The sequence below is a fragment of the Denticeps clupeoides genome, chromosome 12 (assembly GCF_900700375.1).
Source record: "Denticeps clupeoides chromosome 12, fDenClu1.1, whole genome shotgun sequence".
NCBI lineage: Eukaryota > Metazoa > Chordata > Actinopteri > Clupeiformes > Denticipitidae > Denticeps > Denticeps clupeoides.
This window is the reverse complement of record NC_041718.1, coordinates 20,555,610-20,569,480: the sequence shown is the minus strand read 5'-3', so window position 1 is coordinate 20,569,480 and position 13,871 is coordinate 20,555,610.

Here is a 13,871-nt window from a genome sequence, read left to right as displayed (position 1 = left end):
CGTTGAGTCTAATCAATCTCATCGACGCACATTTGTCTAAATGCAAATTGGGAAATGCCTCCAGCAGCACAATGCACGCTCTTTCTTTTGGGTAAAAAGAAACATTTGTGTTGCGCAGCACCTCTCTGCAGCCTATTTTTCTCTCTCCCTCTCTTTGTGTGTGTGTGTGTGTGTGTGTGTGTGACTGTTTTGACAGAATAATGCGGATAGAAGATGAAGTGAATTGTGCCTCGGTGAATAAAGCGTGCGATGTGGTGCTGAATACACACAGAGATTTTTTTTTTTTTTAATCATACCCTCCAACCAAAACAATTAGACTTTTTATATCATTTTGGACAGTTTTTCTTTCACGTTTCTTTATTTATATGAATTGAATGTATTTATTTACAACAATACTGTATTTAAATGTACCTGGGTTTGGGGATTTTTTACATTTAACAAATGCACTGTTTTTTTTTTTTTTCTCGGTTTAATTGAATCTGATATTTGCTTGTTGAAATGAATGAATAAAAATGAATGAATTTTTTTTGCCGTGGCATTATCGGTTCCTGTTCCACCGTGGCAACTGAAGTTACTGGTGTCAATATGCAGGGCAGTTTCAGTCATTGCTTATGTTGGGGACAGTATTTCTGATTTGGTTGGACACGTTTAATTATGCGTCTCCCCACATCGTGGCACAATGAGAAATTTACATTTTCATTTACATTTACGGCATTTATCAGACGCCCTTATCCAGAGCGACTTACAAAATGATCACAGTTGGATCATTGATGCAGTTTTTATCCATTCTGATACATTTCTATTGATTCCTGCTCATACACAGACATAACAGGAAGCATAAGTATGAGAAAATAAACTGGAGTGCTTCTTGTGGTGTGAAATATTGTAATCATACGCATTCTTTGCACACGTAAGATATGAAATATGGTCTGTCTGTGTCAACATGTGTGGGGAGGGACTTTCCATATGATTCCATTGACAGGCAGGCCAGGAATTTTAATCAGGAAAATATGACAGCCATTCATTCTGGGCCAGTGGCAGCCATTGTTGGTCACATGTTCAAACACACATTCCATATTTAATTTCTAAAGTGTGGGAAGAATCCCATTACAAATTTGGCTGCGCAGTTATGGCTCTTATGTGGGGTGGTGGAGTTGGGCGTGGTCGATATGATATGTGTCAGGGTCATGATCCAGGCTGTAGGGGTCAGGAGCAATGATCAGATTTGGAACTTAAAAAGAAAAATTTAAATGTACAGCCTCATCAGCCTATGACATCTGAGGAACAGAAGCCTTATCTCCAGTCACCACACCCAACCTGCCACATGACCCACCCCGTGACATAATGTTCTGGGTTAGTATGAGCTACAGCTGTAAATCTTGGTGATGCCAAAATTATGTTTCAATCCACATTTCCTAAGAAAGTCGGGTCAGATTCTGTTGGGCTCAGGCTGGTTCGGGCATAACTTTATTAATGTTCCATTTTTTATTCATTTTATGTTTCATCCAATCAACAAAAGATAAACTTTTAATGTTCATTTTACTTTTTAATTTTACTCCGGTCTCTTCCTATGGTGAAGACTATGATCTCACTCTAGGCTGTTCAGAAGCATTCCTGCACGTTTTACTCCTTTTAATGAAGTTTTCGGAATTAAACGGTATTAAATTGCAAGGAAGCATGTGAAAAAGTCATTACGGCATGGCTCATGCACTCCTCGTGGTGCACAAATGTGCTTGCGGTATGAAACGTTTAGCGATATGGACACGCTTCTTTATCAGGGTGATGGGTGTCGGGCCGCCGCTGACGTTTTTCTCCGATCCTGAGCTCAGGAACGTGACGGTCTGCCGAGGGGGACGTCACCTTTCACCTGTTTCAGTCGGCTGCCCAGCGTCGCCCTTTCTGCGCCCCATTATCCGCCCGAACCCTGCCAAAACAAATCCGCGCACACATGGAACACGTGGTTTTCGTTGCAGTCGGTGAGATTTCACATAAACATGAAAATTCTTTCTAGATTCAAAGAGCGTGGAGTGGAGCACAGGACTCTCCAACTGATATAAAAATGACAAATAAGAACATTTCCTGAGTTCTCTACTGGAATTAGTGGCACAGACAGAGACATTAACCCCAAATAAAGATGACCGGCGTCTGGATATGAGGTCACCGTGCCACTGCAACTGCTGGAAAAGCTGGAAAATTTCTCACTTTTCTCCATAAAAATAGAAGGCAGAAGCTGAGGACATGGAAAGTGAGGCCTGAAAATGACCGGTGGACGTGACATGAGGGACGTGGAGTCGCCCTCTGCTGGCTGCAGGATGTCATTTCACGCCCAGAGATAGTTGGCAGCCATGAAGCAGTGTGTGGGGACGGTACCTTGATCAAGGGGACCTCAGTCTGCTTTCTTACCTGCTAGGCCACCACTGCCCCTCCACTTCAGTCAAGGACAACCACGAACAATTAAGAAAATTATTGTAGAAATAAAGGACTTACAAAATACAAAAAAGTTGTAATCCGTCAGTGAACAACAGTGTTCTTAGTCTGGATGTGGATATTGTTGGGGTTTGAGTGGATCTGGGGTCAGCTGGAAGCGGTGGGGCGGGGCAGTGGTGGCGCTAAGGAAGCGGCCCCGTAATCAGAAGGTTGCCAGTTTCAATCCCGATCCATTGAGGTGCCACTGAGGTGCCACTGAGCAAAGCACCGTCCCCACACACTGGTCCCCGGGCGCCTGTCATGGCTGCCCACTGCTCACTCAGGGTGATGGGTTAAATGCAGAGGACAAATTTCACTGTGTGCACCGTGTGCTGTGCTGCTGTGTATCACATGTGACAATCTCTTCACTTTTAAGTTCTAGTCCTAGAAATCCATGATGCAGGAACTTCAGAGATCTGGTTGGGATCCTTTGTCAAGCTCCTTGACATGGTCCATTTATAACCCTTGTGTGATGTTCAGGTCTGTGGCGAACATTTCAGTTGAAAAACCCAGTTGAAAGATCAGATGAAAAGGTAGTACTGAATTGAACAGTAAGAGGGTTTGGGCCTGGTGACCTCAGTAGGAGCCCGTGCTAGAAGGTTGTATTGTGGCGCCATCTGCTGATCGGCCGGGTGAGTGCGGCTACCCTCCAGAAGTGAGTTTAAGCTGAAATAATGTAAACTGGTGACAGGTTTTCCCAAAAGGAGCAGAATGAGTTTCAGTTCTGACAGTGAAGGCGCTCGTGCTGCTGTTTTATGGCTCTGATTTATTAAAACCGAACACGAACTCGAGGAGAACAGATTTTTCTCTCCCTTCCTTATTCCTTCATCGCCTCTTTTCTTACAGAGAAGTTTTCCCTGAGCTCTGTTGAGCTTTCATGGCCAAGACTTCGTCACAAAACTGAAATCAAAGTTTCTGTCCATACTGCAGCTGGCATTTGCTGAAGAAATATGCAAAATTCATCTTTTAGTGATGATATGCCTGTTCATCAGTAAAAGTCTCTGCCAGGAAGGCTACAGATTTGTATTCGGTTATTTTTCTTTTTCTTTGGAAATTGCATTTAATATTTTTCAAATTATTATTTTGACCAGTTCTTCATCTGTGTTGTGTCACATTAATTAAGCGTTTATAAATGGTTAAAGTGACGATATTTCCATATTTCCAGAGTGCGTGTACACTTGGAAGAAAGTTTTGACGAATTCCGCACATTCCTAATGGGATTAGGATCAGGACTGCCGCTCTGCTCCAGCAGTTCCTCCTTCCGTTTTAACAAGATCGGTGCCGTTTCTGCTGCGTGAAGATCACTGCAGGGACAGCCTGAGTCATTATCTGCTCATTTCCAACACTGCACTACGGAACCTTTCATTTATTCAAGCACTTTTTCACCCAAACACAGAATTTCACATTCTGTGCAACGTTTCTATAGAAATTCACATTGATTGAAAATCACTATGGGGGGGTCACTGTGAATTTGCAGGGCTGATTTACACATATATTTGAAAAAAAAACACACTTTTCTTATTTGAATGCGATACACTTTTAATCTCTAATTAGCTGTAATAAAAGAAACGTGACGTGCTCCGCATGTTCAATTTCATTAGAACCCGCCAATCATATCAAGCCCTCCTCTGTTCTCCGTGTGATGGTTCCTGCAATGATCTAGAGGAAGCAAATGAGAGTGTTGAGCAGGTAAAAGCTCCATTTTATTTGCTGTAAGAACTGTGAGCGGGTCAAGATGGCAGCAGCAGAGGTCACGGCTTCCTTTCTGGTGCCTCTAATGAAGTCCAAGAACAGCGCTGCTCCATCTATATTAGCCTGTCACTATTAATACAGATAATGTTATTAATGTTTCTTTTTAATCTTGTCAGATGGAGAAAATGGCCTCAATAGGAAAACCCTGAGCTCTGCCAGGTCAGAAAGGGCTTTATTTGGTTGTTTCGGAGATTTTTTATTTTTCATGACATAGATCTGCATTTTAATCGCATCAGCGCGCTAAATTGCAGTAGATTCATCTCGAAACACTCATTCACGGCCATCATTATTAAGGGATATTAAGATCATTAATATGCCATCACTATATTTAATATGAATCGAGCTTCAAACTGTTTTCCGGCCATGGAAAGAGGAAAAATATTAAATGAAGCATATTTTCACAATAAACTGTTTTATTGGATCTGAATATGAGTGAGTTTAAGTGTGATGTTTAAAGATTTAATTTAGGACCTATTTCAGGTTGTATATGTTGTTCAACCTTTCGTATTATAATTATATAATTATAAAATATTATTTTAAACATATTTTTATTTTAATAACCAATAATTATTGTTATTATTTTTTACTTGTTGGTTCCTGTTTAACTGGACACATTTTCACTGCCAAAAGCAGCATCAAACCCCATGACCGTCTGAGGCCACAAGGTGGCAGGTGGCACCTGCCTCCAGACAGGGGACCTGTGGATCTGTTCGTGACGCTCCATCCAGTCTGAAGCAAGAAAATATAACCTAAAATATGACATCGGGTGCGATTTGTAATGTAAATGATCAAAATCATTTTTATTTTATTATTAAAATAATTTATTTTTAAAAATCAGTACACTGCATGTTATTATTAATATTACTGTTATTATTGGGTTTTTACTTCTGACCAGAATCCTTATTTAATCTGTTGCTTTTTTCTTCCACATGTTATTTCATGAAAGTCACATTCAGTAAAATACGGGTTAACATCAGGCCATAGAACCCGATCACTCCACCTGTCTCTTAGTAAAGGCACGAGCCCCATTGTCCTGCAGACTCCTGCCAATCTGCCTTTTCAGAGCCTCCGTCCTGCTTTACTGATGAAAGGACTCCCGGTTTTGTGGTGTTTAATTACTATACCTTTATCTTTCCTGTATTTGCATAAACGGGAGCCGGGCACAGTGTTACGTGGGGTGGGGGTTTGCTGAGAGAGGACCCGGCTCCCATAATCATGTCTTTGCATTTGAATGCCCTCCTCATGAATATGCATGGACGGCGCATGCTTTAACCTGGAGCATTAGCAGCACAGTCCGGCAGAAAGATGCTTCATCGTTCATAACTGTGTGTTTTATAACAAGAGAGGAGATGAGATTCCACCGTCCTGCCCCCTCTCTTAAATTCACTCTCATTAACAGTGGTCGCTTTACCCCTATAAATAAGGGAAATAATAATCCTGCAATTTGTGTCTGAATTTAAATCTTAAATGGTATAAATTCAGTGCAATGCTTCTCCTTTTCAAATACAGCCTGAAATTAATTTCATTTTAAAGAAAATATCATTTGTGCATTTAAAGTGCATGCAAAATATATCAGAAATAAATGCATCACATCCGATAATTCTAGCCAGTATTTACACACCCATTTTGGACTTTGGAGCATTATTAGAAATAATTTATCACAGAGAGCAGGGGTGCATTCGCTGCAGGATTCATCTGCGGTTTATTCCGCAGCTGCGGGGATTCAGTAGGAGCTCCGCCTGCCGAGACTCGCGCCGACTGGACATTTACCGCATGGCCTTGCCAGACACTTTCACTACAATCCAGGGCCTTTCAAACCCCGTCCTGGAGCACAATGTCCGGAGTCCTTGAATCTTTTCTTATTAATTACAAACAAAATATTAAATGCTTTTATAATGCAAATGCATCCTGTCAGTGTGGCAACTCGTTATCAGTTTCCTGAAATATTCTTGATTCTAATTATGCTGCTGCTTTGAAAAAAAAAAAAAAAAAAGATACATTTTGTTACATTTTAATATATTTCTTTATTAAATAGTAATTTTATTTATAATATTTTAAGGCCATTGTTTCACTATATTTCTCTTTGTCCTCTGGGAGGAGCTTGAAATGGTCGCTGGCCTGTGCTGGCCGCCCGCCTGGTGGGTCCGCCTGGCGGCTGCGTGGCCCCTTTAAGACGGGGGGCCTCCGGGCTGAAGAATTTGCTCTCCTGTTGCTGTGAATGGGGCCCGGGCCTGAGCTTAGTGAGGGGCCCTGTGTTTTGTTCTGCTACACATCAATAGGACGTCAAGCCGGGCTCGGGTCTGACAGGCCCGGGATTAAAGGCTTTTCACCAGATTCTGCCGGCTCCTCCCTCCTGACCCGCACACTCCAACAATGGCCTGAAAGAAACACATTCTTAACTCTTCAAGTACTAAGTTGTAATTTGCAGGTGGTTACAGGCGGCCCCGCTCGCCCCAAGAGGACCGGGGTGAAAAAGAGAGAGAGGGTGCTTGCGATGGTGGGGGGGGGGGGGGGTTAGAAGGGTGTCATTTGCACCACCTCTCAGCTCCACCCACACCCCTCTCGGCGTTATGAGGGCAGCCTGGCTGCCGAGAGCTGATTAGGAAATAATGGCGGACCGCGGCAGCTCGGGTTTCGGCGCGGCCTACAGATAAGGCCCGGCGGCGGTCGTGGGGTAACAGCCGCCAGACGTTCCAGGAGCTGCGATGCTCCCGCGTTCTGTAGTGACAACAAACAGTTGTTGTCGTCCCCTTGTTTTGACAGAAGCTTCCGAGCCGAGCGAGACTCGCTGGCTCCGGACCAGCGGCGAGGGCCCTGCCAGAGTCGCTCTGGACGCTGGCCTCCGCCAGCAGGGGGGGCTGCAGGCGGCCTTCCCGCCTTTTTTTCCCTCCTCGTAAAGAGTTTGCACAGGTGGAGCGCCGGCGAGAAAAGGATTCATGTTTGCATTCCAGCGATTGTTTAGGTTTTCATGGGCGCTCCAGTGTGGATTTTAAGAGAAAACATTCATCTAAATGTTGACTTTTCCCTGTCAAGGCAACTCGCGGCGCGGATGTGGCGAGATTAAAGTGCATTACGTACCCGAGCTGTCGTTTTAAAAGGAGGTACCCTGTCTCCGAGAGACACCGAACAAACGAGGGGCTCCGATTGGCTGGATCGTGAGGCTCCTCCCCCCTTCCCCGGGTGACACGGAGGCCAGAAACCTCTGCGGGTCGACCCCGAGAGGGGCGTAGGGCTCGGCCCCCAGACGTCCTTACTGGCCCGCGCGGGTGCATAACCCCCAATTACATCTGGCCAGTAATTCAGAAGGCGCACACACACACACACACACACACACACACACACAGTTCCATGGCCAAACTGGGGGATTACTGGTGAACTTGACTCTTCCTGCTTTAAATCCACAACATTCCCATTGTTCGGGGAGTGTTTGGTGGGACCCCGGACTATATTTTGGGGTGAAGCGCCGCTGCCCGCGCCGCGAGGCAGAGTGGCAGCCTTTTAAAAAAGCCGGCCGGCCCTTTTTTGTCCCCCCGCCGCTCCCCTGTCAGCGGTAACACAACACAGATGTGGCGTGGGGTAGCAGGTCCCCCCTCTGTTTGTTTTAGTGCTGATCGAGTTATTTCAAATGTTTGCAGTCCAGAGAGCAAGGGCTGCTGGGGCTGGACGTGTGTGTGTGTGTGTGAGTGTGAGTTGTGCGTGTCGTGTGTGTGTGTCTGGGGGGGCAAATGGACCCTGGCAGCCTCAGGTAGGACCAGTGACAGGTATGTAAACTGTGCAGGAAGAGGCAGACGTGCGAAGTCAAAAGGCCAAAGTTTGAGAAACTTTGAGAAAGCGACGGGTGGAAAGTTGTTTTTCCCTCGAATTTCCCGTCCCGTGTGTGTAAAAGCGGATTTATTTCCGAGGAATCGGTTTTATTGCAGAGTCAAGCCCCGAAAATAAAGGGACTTCCTTACGCCGCATCATCCGGGGGTCAGACGTGTTCTGAATGGACGTCAGACTTCTGATCCCATCGGCTTGACGGTTTGATGTCTGAAATCATCCATCAGGTTCCGTCTCCATAAATTTGCTCTAAGAGCATCATGGGAATTCGGCTCTGTGTGCATACCGTTCTTGTTCTTCCCCAGTTCCGACACTTCAGTCTCCTCGAAATGGTGGAAATCACACGAAACGACTAACTGACCACGTAAGTATCTACACCGAAATGAGTTATTAATCAACGTGAAGAATTAAACCACACGGGCTCGGCTGAGATGATCTGGTGGACAACAGATTTTCTTTCCCGGTCAGGGAAAGTTCGGGGCAGTGGTGGACTAGCGGTTAAGGAAGCGGCCCCGTAATCAGAAGGTTGCCGGTTCGAATCCCGATCCGCCAAGGTGCCACTGAGGTGCCACTGAGCAAAGCACCGTCCCCCCACACTGCTCCCCGGGCGCCTGTCATGGCTGCCCACTGCTGACTCAGGGTGATGGTTGAATGCAGAGGACAAATTTCACTGTGTGCACCGTGTGCTGTGCTGCTGTGTATCACATGTGACAATCATTTCATTTTCTATTTTCTACTTTCTAATGTATTTTATTTCCGAATGTGTGACCTGCCTGTCCTGGCCATCGCAGTTAGGAAGTGAGAATGCTTTAAATTGGACCAGCGAGCGGAACCGGTCGCCTGGCTGGCGGAAGCCGGGCTTACGTGGCCATTCCGGGCCGTCTGGCGCTCTGCCCTGATCCGGCCGGCTGAGAAGCGCGGTACACGCGGATCAAGGTGCTCAGCGAGGCACTTCACAAACAGCCCGCTGTAACCTTCAGAGAATGAAAAAGGCGGAGGCGGCTCGGGCCCGAAACATAATCCCGCCGCTGCCGGGCCTCCCTGGCCCACCGGTGAACCCTGACCTCTGACCTCGTCTGGGCCGCGCAACCCCGCGTGAAATACAGGCAGCGCACGTCTCGTCTAATTCTGGACCCCGCCGCTGCTTTTCCCTTTATCCCCCCCCTTTCTTTCGCTGGAGGGAGGCGGAGGGGGACCTGCAGGCTGGAGCAGAAATGTCACGGAGACATTAAACAGTGATGGACTGGCTGCACTTTCGCAGGAAGACGCCTGCATTAGCTCTTTCTCTGCTGCTTCCCCGTCAGCTCAGGAGATCAGGAAGCGTTGCTTCTCTTCTTAAACAATACGAGGGAACCAGCGCCGGTGCTGCCAGCGCTCCGGAGCCGCCGTGCAATTCCCCCCGGTCCACGTGACCCACGTCCGATCGGGGCCGTTTCAACCTGCTGTTGTATCACCTGCAGAGTACGGGACACGGGAGACAGAAGAGAATTCACAAAAGCACTCATCAACCCACTGAATCCAGATCAGGGAGCGGCTTCTGGAGCCGATCTTGGGACTAACCGTGTGCACACCTACACATGTCACCAGTAAATGGCTTGAAATATTTATTTACATTTACAGCATTTACCAGAGGTCCTTATCCAGAGCGAATTACAATCAGTACTTACAGGGACAGTCCCCCCCTGGAGACACTCAGGGTTAAGTGTCCTGCTCAGGGACACGATGGTAGTAAGTGGGGTTTGAACCTGGGTCTTCTGGTTCATAGTTGAGTGTGTTACCCACTAGGCTACTACCACAAGTCAAGTCTCTCTCTCTCTCTCTCTCTCTCTCTCTCTCTCTCTCTATATATATATATATATATATATATATATATATATATATATATATATATATATATATATATATATATATATATATATATATATATAGAGTATAGTAAGCATGCAAGACGAAACGAGCATCAAAATTATTCATACATTTATTCACATGTGTAATCTTTGATATTTGCGGCTACACAAAACCACATGACCGCGTTCACGTTTTATCTGGGAATTCTGCCGTTTAGTTCCATAGAACACCAGGCTCTCTGGACATATGGATGCATTCATGCCGGGGCCGCGTTAACTGCAGTTTTATTCCTCCCTCTTCTGTCCCGCAGAAGGGCCGCTTATGTATGGATCCTTTAGTCGCGGGGCTAAAAGCCTCTTCAGTGCCCTTGAGCCGATTCTTACTCCAGCTGTAACACCATGCCTTTCTTCACAAGCGGCGTGTATGGCTCTCCGCGCCGGCAGAAAGCACCTTTCAAAGGCGTGTAGGACCTCTTTCTTCCTTTCATTCAGCCTCGGTTCCTTCAAATCAGCACCTGAGTATCCGGAGACAAGGGGCCGGCCGCTCGACCCCGCCGAACCGCGCCCCCGCCCCCAGGCTAAGGGCCTTTTGTCGTCCGAGAGTGCGCGAGCGGCGCGTGTTTATTTCATTTTTTAGCGTGCCACTCAGGCCTGCGTGTGTACCTTCCCCCCGGCCGTGTAAACACGGCATATTTCGCCGCCGTTTCCCCCCCGTAAAAAGTTTATATCTGTAATCTGTTAAGTCAGAAATTTTAAACAACATCTCAGCGTGTTTATAAACCCTGCCCGCGCGCCGTAATGAATTTATGGTAATGCATTTCTTCCCCGCTATCGGGCCGGGCCGGGCCGATACCGAGAGTCCATCGCGCCGCCCATGACGGATGGCCATTACTTCAGCGCCACTCCGGGGAGTCCGCTGGATTTATTTTTACCCCGACGCTATTTATACTTTGCTCCACGATCATGGACAGTTAGCATGTCTGTAGATTTTACGCACGTGAGGGAGTTGTAGCTGCTAATAAATAGGATTGATCTTGGTCATTTCAACGTGGCAGCCATCTTCAGAAAAGCTTCTATCCAGGCCTCCAGATATAAAAAAAAACCCTTACAGTACACGTCTGTTTGCAAATAGCATGATTTCATAATCAGCGTCAATTAACGAGTAATGTAACTAATTACCAAATTAAAACTACATTACAATGACTGAAACCAAAATGACTTCTTGGACAAAACTGACCTTCGACTTACGTTTAGTCACATTATTCCTGAATGGCTTGTTAACATGTGGTACACAACGTTAAAATAAGACATTTTGCCGTTAAATTACATTAATCTGCTTTAACTGGCCAAGAAACTGAGGCTAACGACTCGTGGTAGTAGCCTAGTGGGTGACACACTCGCCTATGAACTTGTTACACATCTTTTATGTTAAATACATAAAAGTGTCATATTTGGTTATGTTTGCAATATTTGCATATTGGTCTTCATTGTTTACTTGCAACATTTGCAATATTGAGGTCTGTAGCAGTCGCAAAAAAGCATTTCACTGCACATCATACCGTCCTATTTATTAGACTAAAAATTCCTTCTTCACGGGGTCTCCGATTCCAATCATGTCTGTTCTCCGTTGTTGTCCCTGGCTGGTGGAACAACCTGCCCTCCTCCACACGACTAGCCGAGACTATCACCACTTTTAAGAAGAAGGTGAAAACCCTCTTATTCCAAAAATATTACAGACAAATTTAACACATACACATGCATACACATTTAACAAACAAATACAAAATGTATAAATACATTATAATTTTTCTTAGTCTAGCACCCAACACTCTCCGAGCATGTTCTTCAATGACAAGTCTAAGCCTTATCAGGGCTCTTAGTTTGTATACTTGATATTCTATAGAAATCGAACGAGAATTGCTGGTGTCTTCCCATTGTAAGTCGCTTTGGATAAAAGCGTCTGCCAAATAAAGTAAAGTAAAGTAAAGTAAAGTGTATGTGACAAATAAAATTGGAATTTTGAATTTCAACCAGGAGACCCAGGTTCGAACCCCACTTACTACCATCGTGTCCCTGAATAGGACATTTAACCCTGAGTGTCTCCAGGGGGGGACTGTCCCTGTACCTACTGATTGTAAGTCACTCTGGATGAGGGCGTCTGGTAAATACTGTAAATGTACATGCTGTAAATGTTTTCAGCGATGCGATGGATACTTGCGGTGATACGTTGTTTCTGTTTAAATGCGTTTTCCTCGTACTCGCCGCGATTACGCAACACAGCTAAATGTGGTTTGAATATTCCGTTCTTAGCTGAACTTCACGCACACACATCAGACAAGTCCATATCAACGCTTGACACGATGAGGTGTTCCATCGGGAATGGAGAACAATCGGGTTCCATCTGACGCGAGGAGATGTGCGTTAAGACAGTCAAATTGTAGCGTGTGGTGATGGGAGAAGGGACGTGGACGGGGAAGATTGCTCGTTAGAGTGGCCTCGCATTAAGGCTGTCAATGTGGCGGCGCCGCGCACCGGGAAACCTGCAATTAGCCTTTCTTCATCCGAGGGAAGGGATCCATTATATTCAAATTACACCCGAGCGCGATCGTGATCGATTCGTTGGCACGGTGACGCGTCCTCGCAGCCTCCACGTCTTCGGGTTCCGCGCGGGGAACGTTTCACCGAGAACCGAGCCGCAGGTGTGTTTTGCCGGGCCGGAGATTGTCGTCGGAGCGGTCTGCTCTTATCGATTGTTCCGGAACGTGGCTCGGCGCGTGTGTGTGTGTGTGTCTGTCTGGATGCGAATGCCGCGACGCACGCTGCGGAGTCGCCGGGGTGAACCAATTGATTTGTTGCAGGCCGCAAAATAATAGAGCAATTTGGCGCTCACGGCCAAGTCTTCGGAGGATCGCCCGTTCGTTCCCACCGTTCTCTGCTCCTCGCATCAATCCCGACCTGTAAAGCACGACTTGATGGATCCTGTTCCCAGTTCCACAAACAGAGCGTTGTCCCGAAGTGACGTTACGCGCTCGGAGCGCCAGACGGATGGGGGGAAGGCGGAACGTACGCTTTCCGGCACATTAGCGTCTGGCCGTGAGTGTCCGGCCCTTCAACGTGCAGTCTGAATCGTCTCTGTTCGTCCAGAAGGGCCGTAAAGGAGAAGGGGGCCATAAATTTGGCCCGTTATTCGCCGGCCGGGGAGAGCCTAGCGTCTCGCAGACGGACAGGGAGAGAGGGAGAGAGACGCTTCTGTCTGTCTCCGTCTCGGGCTACTAGAAGAGATCGGGTTTCCGCAGGAGTCCCGAGGTTCTCCCGCCTGTGCGCCGTCCCCCCGTCCCGCGCCACGAATCTCGCCTCATTACCCTCCAGGACCCTCATGCTGTTTTAATATCTGTCACCGCCTTCCTTGATTTTACGACTCCTCTTCCTCCCTCCCCATTTGTCCTCGGTGTGTTTGACTCATCTGTCTGGCTCGCACCAGCGACTCTTTGTTAGGACCGCAAATGAGCGGGATCCGACCCAGGAACCACTCGACGCCGCACCTGCGTTTCTCCGGCAGCCGCGTAGCGACAGGTCCGGCGTGGCGTTATCTTTAATTGGCCCGAGTGCCGGGAGGCATTGATCACCACTGCTCAGCAAGAATGTTGGCTCGTGACCTCCTCCTTAGCGTCTCCACATCTCCCGCACATCATCTTGACACAATTTCCCACATGCAGCATTTGCATGCTAAGGAAAAGAACGGCACGCTTCCAGAGTTACGTAAAAGCGTAAATTACCACAAAATAGGCAAAATGTACCTTCTTTTTCAGCCTGATCACCTTCGATACTTCATACGTTAAATATTTGTCAAAATTGACCTATAAATGGCAAACTAATCCTAGTAGTGAATATGCGATTACAATAGTCAAAATTTGCATGTTAATCACTGTAATTTATTACGTTTACGGGCGGGTGAGTCAGTTTTTTTTTTTCGTACATATGAATGTT